The sequence below is a fragment of the Panthera pardus genome, unplaced genomic scaffold (genome assembly GCF_024362965.1).
Source record: "Panthera pardus isolate Hobbes unplaced genomic scaffold, ASM2436296v1 HiC_scaffold_16, whole genome shotgun sequence".
NCBI lineage: Eukaryota > Metazoa > Chordata > Mammalia > Carnivora > Felidae > Panthera > Panthera pardus.
In genome coordinates, this window is record NW_026526721.1 from 118,629,981 (window position 1) to 118,646,943 (window position 16,963).

A 16,963-nucleotide genomic window follows, 5' to 3' on the forward strand; every position below is an offset into this window, starting at 1 on the left:
CAACCCTGGCTGAAAAACTTCTCAGGTCCTGCATTCCCAGGATGGTACTACTTTAGAAGACATGTAATAATAATGACGATTACAACAGCTGATTTATTTAAGGTTTACTCTGTACTGGGCACTATTCTCAGTGTTTAACATATATAATCTAAGTCAATTCTCTATAAAGCTCCATAGGGTAGTATGAGTTAGGAGCACAGTCCACAAGGCCACCCTCACTGCTGACATTAATTCAAAGTTCAGAGGTCCTCAAAACAACCCTTAGTTTCAATAATTCATTAGAAGGACTCACAAAACTCAGTGAAAGCTGATATTCACAATGAGAGTTTACTATAAACTAAAGAATGAAAATTAAAATCAGCCAAGGGAAGAGACACATAGAGTCCAGGAAGGTTCTGCACATTGAACTTCTAGTTGTCTTCTCCGTGTGGAGTCATAGTCAGTATTAACTCCCCTTGATGATGATGTGTGACAATATGCACAGAGCTTTGTCAACCAGCAAAGCTTATCTAAGCTCTGGTGTCTTTATTGAGGCTCCATCAACTGCCACATTAGTCTCCAGTCTCTTTATAGATCAGCTAATACTGTAGTATTCAAAGTCATTACCATAAATCACATTTTAGACTTTGTGACATGGCTCAAAATCCCTAGGTAAACAAAGACACTCTTATTAGGCAGGACATTCAATGAATCTAGAGATAATCTCAATCAGTCAAGGGCAAAGGCCAGAAGTTTCCTTGGGCAAGGTTAAATTCTAGTCCAGATTTAGGAACTCTTTTATATTTGGCTAAAATAACATCATTATTAAAACCCAATAATTACTACTTACATACATCATACTATCAAAAGAGTAGAGAAAACTGAGGACCACAAAAGTTATGAGGAGTCCAGAGTCACATAGCAAGTCAGTGGCTAAGTCAGGAATCAACAAAAGCTATGCTACTTCCTCTACAGACTAGGAGAGGGGAGGAGGAAGGAGAGGGAGAGAGAGAGAGAGAGAGAGATACTTTGCTCTAGATAACAGAAGATCAACCAAAAGATAACAAAGGGAAGCAGGCAGCTGGCACTCAGTCAAACATGAAATAACTAAAGTTTAATAGCTTAGGGAAGATTTTCTGAAACTAACATGGACTTTTAGTTTTTTGCTATTGTTGTTTATATTTTACACTTTTCTTTAGACAACACATCAATAAAATGGTCTCCTAAAGGAGCATTTTATTGTTTGGACTGGATTTTTGTTTTTATTGCTTTGTTTTTATTGGGAGATGTGGTAAAAGAGTGAGAGAATTGGAATTTAAAGTGTTAGGAGTTAGAGAATACAAAGACTTTTAGCTTTGAAATAGTCCCACAACAACATATTGCTACCTATGCAGTAGTTTAACTACCAGTACACCAAGCACACCAATTAATTAGGTTCAGACATCACCAATCAGTCCAGATACTGGCCATAGATCATGGGTTTGGAAAAATAAGATACTGCAACACTGGTTGAATGTCAATGTTTTATAACTCGTAAGTCCTAGTATTCATTGAGCTTTATTATGGACTAAATGTTTGTGTCACTCCTCCTCCAAATCTACATGTTGAAATTGTAACCCCCAATGTGATGGTATGAGAAGGTAGAGCCTTTGAGAGGTGATTAGGTCATGATGGTGGAGCCTTCATTAATGGGATTTGTGTTCTCTTAAAATAGACCCCAGAGAACTCCTTTTACCATTTCTGCTATGTGAGGACACATCAAAAATATGGCCAACTATGAACCAGGAAACAGTCTCTTACCAAACACCAAATCTTCCAGCACCTTGAACTTACACTCCCTAGCCTCCAGAAACATGAGAAATAAGTATTTGTTGTTTAAGCAACCCAGTCTATGTTATTTTTGTTATAGCAGCCCAGACTAATCAAGCACTTATTTTGAATGGGTCACTATTTTACAAACACATTATAGAACTTAGTCTCCACAACATCCCATTTTACAGATGAATAAACTGATATCTAAGAAGGTTAAATAACTGCCTAATATTTCACAGCTAGTAATTGGTAAGGTTTGGATTTGGACCCAGTTTATGCAACTTCAGAACTCACAATATTAAGCATATAAAATTGCCTGATTATATGCTGAAATAATAAGATATACTGGCCATTGATAAAGACATTACTGACTGGTTGGTTTGGCTTGGTCTATTTTGGTTTGGTTGAATTTAGTTTGTTTGTTTGTTTTTTTTTTTTAATTTTTTAATGTTTTCGTTTATTTTTGAGAAAAAGAGAATGAGCGGGGGAGGGGCAGAGAGCGAGGGAGACACAGAATCCAAAGCAGGCTCCAGGCCCTGAGCTGTCAGCACAGAGCCCGACTCAGGGCTTGAACTCACGAACCATGAGATCATGACCTGAGCCCAAGTCAGACACTTAACTGACTGAGCCACCCAGGTGCCCCGAATTAATTTGGTTTTAAGCCAAAAGTCCCAAGAGAAAAATTTTAGAATCAATATTTTGGCTTAAACTACTTTATTTGTCTTGCCTCAAAGCAAAGATGTTTCAGTGCATTTAACTTGTCAACAAAAATTCCATAGATAACATTTCACATAATAAGAAAGTAAAAATATTTTTAAAAATTATACTTAGCAGCTATAAAGTACTTCTCATCTTTAAAGAGTTTACCAGCATTCAGCATATTAATTTCTCAAACCTCTGTAATTATTCTCACAGGTGACTGATGAATAAGCTCCAGAATGAAGAAGATGGGCATGGGAGAGTTATGCCTTATGGGAACAGCCATCTTCAAATCACAGTATATCTTTGTGCACCTGGCTCTTTGCAAAGGTTGTATAGTATGGAAATGACACATTGGTCTTCTTTCCTTCACCTACATCAACTGGACTCAGACTCATGAGAAGGGAGACAGCAGTTTAATGTTGCACTTTCACCACAGATGTTGGGGAGATCCAGTGCTCAGCACACTAATCATTCCAACGTGTGGAAAAATAGGAAGGATAAACTCCATTAAAATAAAAAGTATTACTGCAAGGCAGGAATTAACATTGAAACTAAATATGGAAACAGTTTAAAGAATTGCTACATTAAAAACAATTCAAGTATGAAGAAGTTATTTGGTGGAAGACCAAATCAGCATTTCTCTTTTGGTTATATATATACCAATGCCTGACATTGTTTGACCATGCTGACTTTCATGTATAGCTTCAACATATTACAGGAAAAAAGAAGTGCTAAGAATCATACCAACAAGTCAAAGAAAATAACATGGAGAAGAGAGAATATTATTAATTACACTGTGGTAACAATCCTGTAAACATGTTGATAAAAATCTAAGCCAAATGTTTAATGAATCTGAAGACTTTCTTTTCCCACTGTTACCTTAGACAACAGTTTACCTGAAATCCAAGGACAAAAAGAGCAGAATATTTCTACATCATCACCTCTGTGGGTCAGATATATCTGGGTCTTTAAATTTGGCAGTGGGGAATAAAATAAATATTAATAAAAAGTAAAAGATTGCAAAAAAAATTGGACATATTGAAGAGTCATCAGCAATCGCTCATCTAACACCCATGTTTGGAACTGTAGGTACTAATAAATTGAGTGTAAGTGCATATCTAAAATCCAAAGTTCACAAATTACAGGCATGCCAGTTCTCACAAATGCATTAGGTTCACACATAAAATCACCTAATGAGACTGTTCATCATAATCTGGGCTCCAAAGCCCAAGAACTACAACTGAAGAGTGACTAGACCAAGTTGCATGATAATATCAAGGTTCATGCCAGAGAACATCTGTTAGCTATGGTATTTCTATGGCTTTTGAAGGAATCTAGAATATTCCTTCTCAACACAAATGAACTCGGACTAGCATATTATGAAGCAAGTGCACTACATATGGCTGTTTTAAGCAAATGGGCCACTTGCAATTTCTTTCAATTATTCCACATCAGCTTCCACTCTACTAATCAGTACAAAATTGGACCAGATAATGATAATTATGGTGAGGTCTCATCAAATAAATAGCAATGGTTAAAATTCTATGCCATCCTGCTACTAGTATTTGTACATGGGAAATAAATAGATTTATTAGAGATTCAGGGTTGAGGATAAGTGATCCTCTTCATTTGAGGGGCAGAAATCACATCAACCAAATATGCCAGACATTGCCCCCAGCTGCTCCAGCAACCCCCAACCAATCAAAAAGAAAGTTGAGCTGGTTTTAGTCCCATCTGGACTCCAAGATTGAAGCCAATGAAGAGAAGTAAACATCACCATAAACTGGAGACCGCTAGAGCCTGATTAATTTATTTTGGAAATGGATGATTGGTTTTGAAAAGGAAACTAAATTTACCATTTGTTTACTCCATATCAGGCTGTCTAGGAGAGAAATTTACTGTAAAATTTGTCAAACCCTGTGTTTTTTAAGGTTGTGTGTGTGTGTATGTGTGTGTGTGTGTGTGTTGTTTTAAAATACTAGTTTCACTACATATGTGGCATGAATCTCTACTTAATCAGGAATGGCTTAAAGGCTGCAGTGGTGGCTGACATTAAAGCTGTCATTTAGTTAAATAGCACTAACCTCCTGGGAAAGAACGTGGCATTGGAGGAAGCCAGAGCCTTAGCAGTAGGCGATGGCAGCTGCCTTATTGAGAACAGAGGCAGACCAAAGATAGAGGAGAGGGACAGAATACAGACATTTCAGGGCATCAGGGGCCTGTATTCAAAATACCTTGTGATAACAATGTGGACGTTCCTTAAGTTCTAAGAGTTAAATGTACAAAGGTCAGTAATTTAACTTTAATCATTAGAATGACATAAAATGTGTTTTTCAAAAACAAAACAATATTATGTCCCGAAATTTAAACTTTAATTGATGCTAAAATTCTGTCCTAAATGTCTGCAGGGTAGATTACTTTTATAAATTATTTATTTGGCTAGAATATTTTTGTTTCTTTTTTCTCAAGTCACCCTTTCTCATTCCCAGCCCAATCTTTAGGTGATTCCTACCAGCACCCCAGAGTTCGTTCTTTCACATCACCTATTATGGATTCTGTTTATATATACACAACAGCAATTTACAGGAATGTAGAGAAAAATGATTGAAAAATAATAAACACTTAAAATTATTTTGTTTTCCTTGCCATTAAAAAAAACCCCACAACTTTATTTTCTATTTTAAAAGCAATCATAAATATAAATTAGAAAAAGGAAAAGAAAACTTCCTCAATGGCACATTCTAAGACAACTATGCTAATATTCTAGAAAGTTTATTTCTTGAATTATTTATCTTCATAGATTTAGGTTGTTTTCTAAGTTTGATATATCTGTATCTATCTATATATCTATCCAGCTATCCATCCATCTAGTTTTATTATGTAGTTTTAAAAGCTTATTAAATTTACCTGTAGCTTTCAATAATTCATTTTAAATTAGAATTCACTTTTTTAATGTTTTTAATGTTTATTTTTATTTTTGAGAGTGAGACAGAGAGACGGAGCACGAGCTGGGAAGGGGCAGAGAGAGAGGGAGAAACAGAATCCAAAGAGGCTCCAGGTTGTGAGCCGTCAGCGCGAAGCCCAATGCAGGGCTCCAACCCATGAACCGCGAGATCATGACCTGAGACGAAGTCAGATGCTTAACCCACTGAGCCACCCAAGAGCCCCTAAAAATAGAATTAGTTTTAAAGACACTTGTGAATATATCTGCATAATATTCTACTGAATGGATGTAGCATGAATACGGCAGGATATTAGTAAACTTAGTACCAGTATCTATGTGCTTCTCTTCAATCCCAGGTGTCTTGCAGTTAGATCTGCCATATTCCAGTCAATGGAACATAAATGAAAGTGATACAGGTCACTGCCAAGCCTGTCCCTAACCTCCTCCACATAATTCCCTGTGCGTTCTCTTCCTTATTCCCCTCAGCTGGATAAAGAAGACTAAGTTGAAGGCTCAGGAATCATAGAGGAGAAAAGAATCTGCATTGTTGAATCAGTACATAAAAGGCCATTTACCCAATACCTGATGTGACTGTGACATGAGCAAGAATTAGAACTTCATTGTATTATGTCATGCAGGTGGTTGTTTGTTATATCATCAAGCCTAACTTGACGAATACATGGCTTACCTAGACATTTTGGTTATGTGGCTGATATGGAAGTGCACTGCTCAGATCTCCTCCAGGAGAAACTTTAGCAGTTAGTGCAGAACTGATAGACCCAACTACTATTCCTTTGGCTCTGCCATTGTGTTCACACCAAGTCCAGGCTTCTCCTGAGCTCTTTCCAGCCAATAACAGGACATAGGGTGGGCACTGGAGCCAGGATTTTCCTACATAAAACAGGGATCCTATGACCTTTGTTCAAGGACCCCAATGATTATAGCCAAGACTTTCTAGGAGTTTCATCCAATAAATTTCTCACATATATAATCTCATCTTCACATCCTCATCCTATAGGATCCAAATCAACATGGGCTATTTCAAAAATGTTCACTGCTATACACAAAATTATGATGAAAATATTTATGCATAATTTCTTGAATTTCAGATTAAATTCTAAAAAGAGATTTTCAGTAGGTAATATGAACGTTTTTTAGAACTCTTGGCACATATTGCCAAATAGTGTCTTAAATTATTACACTTTACTCTAACACAAATAACAAAACTGCTTGCATTACCACATCTTCAACAGAATGAAATGTTACAGTTTTTTAAAAATAATAAAATTTTTTTAGTAATTAGAAGGGCAAAAACCATCATCCATAGTTGTTCTCTTATGCACTGTTTCAAACCTAGTAAACTTGAATATAATTCTAAATATCTGTATATTAATTGTATTTCCCCTTTTGTGAGAATTCTATTTGCATCTTTCTCTCATTTAACTCTTGTATATCTAGCCAGTTTTTACAGTTGTAACATTTATTTTTACTCATTAAAATCCCTAGTTCTACTTTAATTTCCTTTAGAAAAGAATTAAAACTAATTTTAAACAAAAATATAATAACTAAATGGAAAATGTTTCTCTGTAAGTATATCAGTATTACATGTAACTAATGATAAAAATGAGCTGTTTTTAAATGACACCCTTCTAATGTGTTATAAGCTCTTCTTTCGCCAGAGTGTCAACATTTTTTTTTTTTTTTTTTTTTGGCACATTTTAAATGTCGACAATGAAGAATGTGTAGAATTACCTGTAATGGAAAAAAACAGAAACTTCTGCTAAAGATACTTAAGAAAATGTATATTTTTTCTTAAATAAGTTTTGCTTTCCTTTTCCAAATATAGCACTGTTGATAATCCTTTATCCATCTTCCATGTCTCCGGGGAATAAAATCAGTTGTGAATATATTTACTGAATCTGTAGTTGAAGAGATCATAAGGAAAAAGATCACAAAATGCCACAAAGAAAAAGGCTCAAAATTTTTATAAAAAATATTTACTAGGGGTGCCTGGATGGCTCAAGTCATTTAAGCAACTGACTTTTGATTTCAGCTCAGGTCATGATCTCACAGTTCATGAGATCAAGCCCCACATCGGACTCTGTGCTGTCAGTACAGAGCCTGCTTGGGATTCTCTTTCTCCCTCTCTCTCTGCCCCTCCCCAATCTCTCTCTTCCTCTCTTTCAAATTAAATAAATAAACATTAAAAAATATTTTTAGACTACTGAACTAACACATGCTCACACACACAAATCCATACCTTTAAGTCCTAATGTTGACACACAAAAATATAGAAAATAATGTTCCAAACACCTCTGTACCCACCACCAAGCTTAAGAAACAAGCACCATGGACCATATTAAAGCCTCATATAATTTCTGCGTCTTTCCTGTCCACTCACCCAGATAGCCGCTATTATGAATTTAATGTTTATCATTGTTATGCTTCTTTTTACTTTTTCGCTACACATGACACACATGGATAAAAATATATTTGCATTATTTATATTTTATATAAATTGTATCATATCCTATATATCCTTCTGCAATTTAATTCTTTACCTCAAAGTTATACATTAGAGATTTATTTATCGTGGCAGGTGAGGATTTGGTTCATTTTAACTATTGGTAGAATTTTCCTACTCCAGGTAGTGTCTGTGGATTGGCAGCAATGTATCACCTGGGAGTCTGTTAGAAATTCAGAATCTCAGATCACAATCAACACAGCAGAAATAAAAACAATAATAAGAGAATATTATGAGCAATTATCCGCCAATAAAATGGGCAATCTGGGGACAAATTCCTAGAAATATATACACTACCAAAACTGAGACAGGAAGAAATAGAAAATTTGAACAGACTCATAACCAGTAAAGAAATCGAATTAGTAATCAAAACTTTCCCAAAAAAACAAGAGTCCAGGGCCAGATGGCTTTCCAGGGCAATTCTACCAAACATTTAAGGAAGAGTTAACACCTATTCTCTTGAAGCTGTTCCAAAAAATAGAAATGGAAGGAAAACTTCCAAACTCTTTCTATGAAGCCAGCATTACCTTGATTCCAAAACCAGACAGAGACCGCACTAAAAAGGAGAACTATAGACCAATTTCCCTGATGAACATGGATGCAAAAATCCTCAACAAGATATTAGCCAACCGGATCCAACAATACATTAAAAAAATTATTCACCACGACTAAGTGGGGTTTATACCTGGGATGCAGGGCTGGTTCAATATCCACAAAACAATCAATGTGATACATCACATCAATAAAAGTAAGGACAAGAATCACATGATCCTCTCAATAGATGCAGAGAAAGCATTTGACAAAATACAGCATCCTTTCTTGATAAAAACCCTCAAGAAAGTAGGGATAGAAGGAGCATACACCAAGATCATAAAAGCCATATACAAAAGACCCAACGCTAATATCATCCTCAATGGGGAAAAGCTGAGAGCTTTCCCCCTAAGGTCAGGAACGAGACAGGGATGTCCACTCTCACCACTGTTATTCAACATAGTATTGGAAGTCTTAGCCTCTGCAATCAGACAACACAAAGAAATAAAAGGCATCCGAATTGGCCAGGACGAGGTCAAACTTTCACTCTTTGCAGATGACATGATACTCTATATGGAAAACCCTAAAGATTCCACAAAAGAAAAACCCTGCTAGAACTGATTCATGAATTCAGCAAAGTTGCAGGATATAAAATCAATGCACAGAAATCGGTTGCATTCCTATACACCAACACTGAAGTGACAGAAAGAGAAATCAAGGAATCGATCCCATGTACAATTGCACCAAAAACCATAAAATACCTAGGAATAAATCTAACCAAAGAGATGAAAAATCTATATACTGAAAACTATAGAAAGCTTATGAAAGAAATTGAAGAAGACACAAGAAAATGGAAAAATATTCCATGTACCTGGATAAGAAGAACAAATATTGTTAACATGTCAATACTACCCAAAGCAATCTACATATTCAATGCAATCCTTATCAAAATAACACCAGCATTCTTCACAGAGCTAGAACAAATAATCCTAAAATGTGTATAGAACCAGAAAAGACCCCAAATAGCCAAAGCAATTTCTTTCTTGAAAAGAAAACCAAAGCAGGAGGCATCACAATCCCGGACTTCAAGCTGTACTACAAAGTTGTAATCATCAAGACAGTATGGTACTGGCACAAAAACAGACACTCAGATCAATGGAACAGAATAGAGAACCCAGAAATGGACCCACAAACCTATGGCCAACTAATCTTTGACAAAGCAGGAAAGAATATCCAATGGAATAAACACAGTCTTTTCAGCAAGTGGTGCTGGGAAAACTGGACAGTGACATGGAGAAGAATAAACCTGGACCACTTTCTCACACCAGACACAAAAATAAACTCAAAACAGATGAAAGACCTAAATGTAAGAGAGGAAGCCATCAAAATCCTCGAGAGGAAAGCAGGCAAAAACTTCTTTGATCTTGGCTGCAGAAACTTCTTACTCAGCATGTCTCCAGAGGCAAGGGAAACAAAGGCAAAAATGAACTATTGGGACCTCACCAAAATAAAAAGCCTCTGCACAGTGAAGAAAACAATCAGAAAAACTAAAAGGCGACCAACAGAATGGGAGAAGATATTTGCAAATGACATATCAGATAAAGGATTACTATCCAAAAACTATAAGGAATTTATCAAACTCAGCACCCAAAAACCAAATTATCCAGTGAAGAAATGGGCAAAAGAAATGAATAGACACTTCTCCAAAGAAGACATCCAGATGGCCAACCGACACATGAAAAAATGCTCAACATTCACTCATCATCAGGGAAATACAAATCAAAACCACAATGAGATACCACCTTACACCTGTCAGAATGGCTAACATCAACAATTCAGGCAACAACAGATGGTGGTGAGGATGTGGAGAAACAGGATCTCTTTTGCAGTACTGGTGGGAATGCAAACTGGTGCAGCCACTCTGGAAAACAGTATGGAGGTTCCTCAAAAAACTAAAAATAGAACTACCCTTCGACCCAGCAATTGCACTACTAGGTATTTATCCAAGGGGTACAGGTATGCTGTTTCGAAGGGATACATGCACCCCAATGTTTATAGCACCACTAAACGATAGCCAAAGTATGGAAAGAGCCCAAATGTCCATCGATGGATGAATGGATAAAATGTATATGTGTATGTGTATGTATATGTATATGTATATGTATATGTATATGTATATGTATATGTATATGTATTGTGTGTATTACTCAGCAATCAAAAAGAATGAAATCTTGCCATTTGCAACTACATGGATGGAACTGGAGGGGATTATGCTAAGCGAAATTAGTCAGAGAAAGACAAATATCATGACTTCACTCATATGAGGACTTTAAGACACAGAATAGATGAACATAAGGGAGAGGACGCAAAAATAATATAAAAACAGGGAGGGGACAAAACATAAGAGACTCTTAAATATGGAGAACAAAGAGAGGGTTACCGGAGGGGTCGTGGGAGGGGGGATGGGCTAAATGGGTAAGAGGCACTAAGGAATCTACTCCTGAAATCATTATTGAACTACATGCTAACTAATTTGGATATAAATTTAAAAAATAAATTAATTTAAAAAAAGAAATTCAGAATCTCAGGACCTACTGCAGAACTACAGAATCAGAATCCATATTTTAACAAGATCCCTGCATGGTTTAGATGCACTCTAAATTTTGAGAAATACTGGCATTCAATTGTATTGTATTAAAACTTCACAGTTTATCCATTCTCTGCTAATGGATATTTAGGCTTCTCCTAAATTTTTAATAGGCTGATTTGCCATTTTGCTTGTTTTATATTTTTAAGAAATCTTTCCTATCTATAAAACAATAAATGTTTCATGAGTGGTCCCCACTTAGACATGTAAATGACTTACTGAGGGAGTAGTTTTTTTGCCAGAATGAAGTGGACTAGTAATATGCATAAGATCCTGCATCTATTGACTAACATCAACAAAATATTGGATACCATAAATTTTAACGGTTTCCTACCCTCGCATCCATTTTATTAGAACCTAAATCTGCAAGGACAAGAATGAGGCACCTAGTTATCAGTCTACCATGTTGATGGCGAGGATTCTCCCTGACAAGTTATACAAAACTCTTTCAAAGTTCTATGGCTCCACTTGCTCTGCACTAAGCATCACCAGGGATGAATGGAGTCTAGTGCCCATCCCCCATATTCACAGGCAGGCATTCAACTCAAGGTCCTGTCACTTCCAGGCTTCTGTGTCTGAGCCTTCCTTCACTGGGTCACCTGCAACCCCTCTGTTTTTGTTCTCGGTATTTGAGTCATTAAACTCTCGGGTACAGCAATTCCCCACTGAGAATACAAAGTACTAAAAGAGTTATCTCTTGCTTCTTGGGTCAACTTTGGTATGCCTGAAACTCTTTTTCATGAAAGTCTGTTAATCCTCTTTTGGAGACAAGGAGAGCTCAGACCTTGGGAAGAAGCCCATTTTAGTCCTCTTCTTTCTTTAGAGAAAACACACAAGCCAGAAAAATAATGCATGGTGCCAATTCGTTTCTCCTAACTTACTCTCCAAGCTTAACATTTGCTAAAGTTGGAGGATCTAAATCAGGGTAGACCAACCAAGTTCTCTTCCAGACTGTTTGCCCTTAGCATTGATTCACTACATTTTTTTTTAAAATTCATGTTCTCCACCTCAACACCTTCCCATTTATAAATTAGGAATTTGGCTGAAAAGAGTATAAATAGTTTCACCAGTGTCTCAAGTTTGCTCTTGAAAACATGGAGACACAGTTCTTCTGGAAAATATCATTTCAGAAATGGTCTCATTGTTTTGATGCAGCACAAAGTCCAAAAGGATTCCTCCTTCCTGAGACTCTATGGGGGTCCACTCAAAATGCTGCCTCAGCAATGAAATTATAATCACACAATCAGCCCCTTTTACCAATGAATTAAAAAACACATTTTAAAAAATAGAACATATGATGCCTAGGCAAAATAGAAATGGATCAGAGAAGGTGGTAAGATCGACAGGTTGTGTGAAGGCAAAATCCAGTAACTAAACACTTGCTAAAGTGGACACAGCTAGTTGATGGCAAAGCTGACAAAATTCTGAGTGTTGCTACCCAGGCAACTGAATTCACTAAACGTATTCACTGCCTACTAGGTGCCAAGTACTTCATACTTCATCTCATTCAATCTATAAAATCATCCTATAGAGTAATATAACCATCATCATATTACATATAAGGAAAATAAACCTTGCATTTAAAAAAAAGGATTATTTACTTCGTAAACAACATAACTGGGTTTTCTTTAGGTGGGATTTCAGGTTGCAGGTCCAGCTCTCTTTCCAGTATATCTCACTAAATAGCCAATAAAAATACCAGGCAGTTACCAGCCCAAAGAAGTCAAATTAAAAGTAATCATCCAGATTGCTCCATCTTTGGCCCTTTTGTGTTCCATTTGACTTGATCTACCTGAAAAGAAGCTAGGAGACCACTCTGGACACAAATTCTGAAGCATTCCTTCCGGCCAGACAGCACCACTTTTCTCATCAGATACTCACAGGACACTTTAATCTCCAGTCACACTGGGACAACAGAGAACTCAAAATTCCGGATTTGTACTTTCTACTGTGTTATAACAAAGAATTTCTCTCTCTCCCTCTCTTTTTCTCAATCTTCCTCTTCATTCTTTTTTTTTTAAGTTTATTTATTTTGATAGGGAGAGAGAGAGACAGAGAGAGAGAGAACACAAGTAGGGGAGGGGCAGAGAGAGAGAGAGGGAGAGAGAATCCCAAGTAGGCTCCATGCTGTCATCTCAAAGCCAGACACAGAGCTTGAACCCATGAACTGTGAGATCATGACCTGAGCAGAAATCAAGAGTAGGACACTTAATCAACTTAGCCACTCTCTTCATTCTTTTACGGAAATTCCCAAATGAGACTAGTAATATTCCATACACAGGCCTTATAGTGAAATTGCTAATCATTTTTACTGGGATCTTTGTTCCTGCTCACAGTTACCATAGTACGTGGGCATAATTTGAATTAGGGCTCAGACAACTAAGGGACTAGTTGTCATTCAAACTCATTTTACCTATATTCTCACCTATACGGTGAGCAGGTGATATTTAATAGTCAGGCTTTTTAAGCCCAGATTCTTCTTTTATAAAAGATCTCCATGCTAAGAGGCTTCTGGACATCCCACCCCACCAGTGTTTGCCAGACAGATCTCAGTCCCATCTGAGACCAGCCCCAAACAGAGCCCCTTGGGGTAATAAAGAGAGAGCAATATTTATTAAATTCCTGCCTTGAGTAAGCCCTGAGTCAAGGGTTGTATTTATATTAGTTATTCTTTTCATAAACTTGCAGGTAAGTATTATTTATCTTCATTTTTATAAGGAAACTGAGATCAGAAACTTTAAAGTGTCTGAGACTATATAGATCATAAGTAAATTATTATTAATTTTACCTCAAGTCCTTCTGTCTCTGAAGCCCACTGCTATGTGTTTGTGTCCCCCCCCCCACAAATTCTTATGCTGAAGCCCTAATCCCCAGTGCTACTAAATCTGGAGATAGAGGTGAAGTCCATGCTCTTGTTCCAGACCACACTTTGAGCAGTAAGGATCTGACATCAGAGATATGCTTAGGATCAACCAAAGCCTAAAGTATAAATACAAAAGTGAATTTTAAGAGTAGACTAGTCCTGATGGGCACAATAGATAAAGGGGACTAAGAGGTACAATCTTCCGGTTATAAGTCACAGAGATGAAAGGTATAGCAGAGAGAATGTAGTCAACAATACTGTAATAACATGTGTGGTGACAGATGGTGACCACACTTATTGTGAGCACTGTGTAATGTATACAATTATCAGATCAATATGTTGTACACCTGAAGTTAACATTGTATGCAAATTATGCTTCAATAAAAAAAAGTCCCAATAAAAGATTTTCTAGACATCAAAAAAATTAATTAATTAATTAATTAATTAAGGTTAAATGAGGTCATCAGGATGGAACCCTAATCTAGTAGGACTCTGGCCTTATGAAAAAAGGAAGAGATTTCTCTCCCTCCTCTTCTCTCTCTATGTCTGTCTCCATCCTTCTTACCCTCCCCTCCCTCTCCACTACGTGAGGACACAGAAAGGGAAGGAAACCATCTGCAAGCCAAGAAGAGAGTCTCACCAAAAACCAAATCAACAAATATCTTGATCTTAGACTTTCCAGCCTCCAGAAATGTGAAAAATAGATGTCTGTGTTAACCCACCTAGTCTGTGCTATTTTTTCAGAGCAGTCTAAGACGACTAAGACACCCATTTTCTTTCTTCTGTGTCTCTTTCTCTCAAGTAGCTTCCAGACCATTTCATTCTCCCCTATAAATACTGATTTACACTTATGTGCCCTGTGCTTTGTGTGGGAAATATAATGATGAGAAAAAACAGACAAGGCCTTTACCAGCATGGAGTATACAGCCTAAAGGAAGAAGTAAACAGGAACCAAATCATCATACACATATATAATCATATGATTACTGATACTGGGCTCCCCAACCCCCACGTCCATCAGGCATATGCAAGTCCAAAGGCAATTTGTAAATTCAAGAGATATTTTTCCTAGAAACTTCTTATTTCCCAGGTTAATATATACATATAAATATATATACATGTATATATATTATATATACATATTATATATAAGTACCATATATATTTATATATATAATTAATATATATATATATAATATGTATATATATCTATACATAATGGTTTCATTAAAGAGGGATGTATTTCATCCAACCCTACTACTTGGATTCATCCAAGTCTCAGGGTAAATCTGGACCCTGTAATGTAGCAATTAGTCTAAAAATGAAAATTAATTTGGGAGAGGTAGTACATGACTATACAGTCACACTGAGGTATGAAATCCATGAGCAGACATGCTTGAGAGAAAATTTGCTAACAGAGTATGTGTAAACATTTCCTACAGTATCATTTTGCCTCAGGCCTGTCCTGAAGGAGAACTATGACTTCAGAAACTCCGTATGAGTTTAAAGCCTTACTAAGGTAATTGTATTGCCATTTTATAAGTCTTGTGTACATTTCAGATAGTTTCAACCGCCTTGGGAAAAAATATTAGAAATGAAGTTTGGAACATTTCCTTTGAAGGAAAACACTCATGCTATTAGATTGTTTTGGGAAAGGTTACTTATGGCTGAATGATGAGGAGGATTTTAAGATAATTGCTGCTCAGTGCTCCAGTTGAGAACTTGAGGTTGGAGTTTGAAAGGGCAGAGTTGGCAGAAACTTTATGACATCTTAAATAAATTATAAGAGAGCAATTTCACCATATTTAAAAGAGCATTATTTTTCAGAACCAAAGAGAGTCCCTCTCAAGAGCACTTATGCCTTTAACTGTTAAGGGCGAGCAAATAACTTCATTTCTGAGACACCAGCAATGGAGGGAAGGGGTTGTTGGTTTAGGTTCCTAGGTTCTTTAAGAAAAAAGAAAAAGAAGATTTGATTGGGTAGGTCATGAAGGCTTAGCTGAGGCAAGCATCACATGTAATAAAGGGCCTATGGATTGGTCAGGGTGGTCCTTTTCTTCCATGGGCTATAATTCTGTTTCCACTGGGATGTTGGAGATGAAGTTGGAAGGAATGTGGCTCAGAGCTCTGACACTATCTTTTTCTGACTTGTGATAGCCAAACACCAGAGATTTGATGGAGAAAAATTCTGTGGCTTCCCTGTGATAGGGAAGGAAATGTTGTCATGCCAGGAACAGTGCTTACTTTCACAGTGAGTCACCTTATGCTGGACAGTTCTTGAGTACAGAGACCCATGTTTCATAGCACATCTGTTAACAGGCTTCAGTAAGGAATAAGGATGCTGCCAGTGAGCAGAGAACTCATTAAAGTAGCATAACCTACACATCAAATCAGGCCACGATCCTGCTCAATGTCTTTCTGTGGCCTCCTGATGCCTATGGAATAAAACCTAAACTCTGCAGCATGGCATATTTCTATGTAAGTGGCCTTTTATCTACATTTGCTTCTTCCCATACCTGGTGATTGAGAATGCCACCATACTCTCCATCATACTGTCCTGCCTCTGGCTTTTTGTTCCCATGTTTCCTCCCTTCCACCCTCCCACCAACTTTTGAGTGCTTATTTATCTTTCAGGTCTTGACTCCAGTGTAATGCAATCTTCCCAGTCTGAGGGTATTCTTTCTCTGCCAGGCAGAAAACTCCACAGTCCCCTCCATGCCTCCAATACAACTCTTCTTATCATTTTGTGTGGCCATTGCTTGCCTTGTCATAAGACTATGAGGTCCCTGAGAAGATGATCCATGCTGTAGTCTTCCTAACTTACTAGTTGGGTGACTTTGGGCAAATTACTTAACCACTTTGGTGAAAGAATTAATCTTTCTTCAGGGAAACTGAAATACATATTCCCTTGTACTTTGAAAAATGTAGATAATTATCCAGCTTGGTGATGCTGAGTATAAA

General features: G+C 37.0%; 1 long non-coding RNA gene across 1 annotated transcript; it reads right to left on the bottom strand.

The window, feature by feature from the left end:
- Positions 1–308: 308 nt before the first annotated feature.
- LOC109260544 (uncharacterized) lies at positions 309–5,985 on the bottom strand. The gene is made up of 2 exons (XR_002077070.2): positions 5,764–5,985; positions 309–647 (listed from the first exon to the last, which is right to left on the bottom strand). It is a non-coding gene; the product is annotated as an uncharacterized LOC109260544 (long non-coding RNA).
- Positions 5,986–16,963: the final 10,978 nt, after the last annotated feature.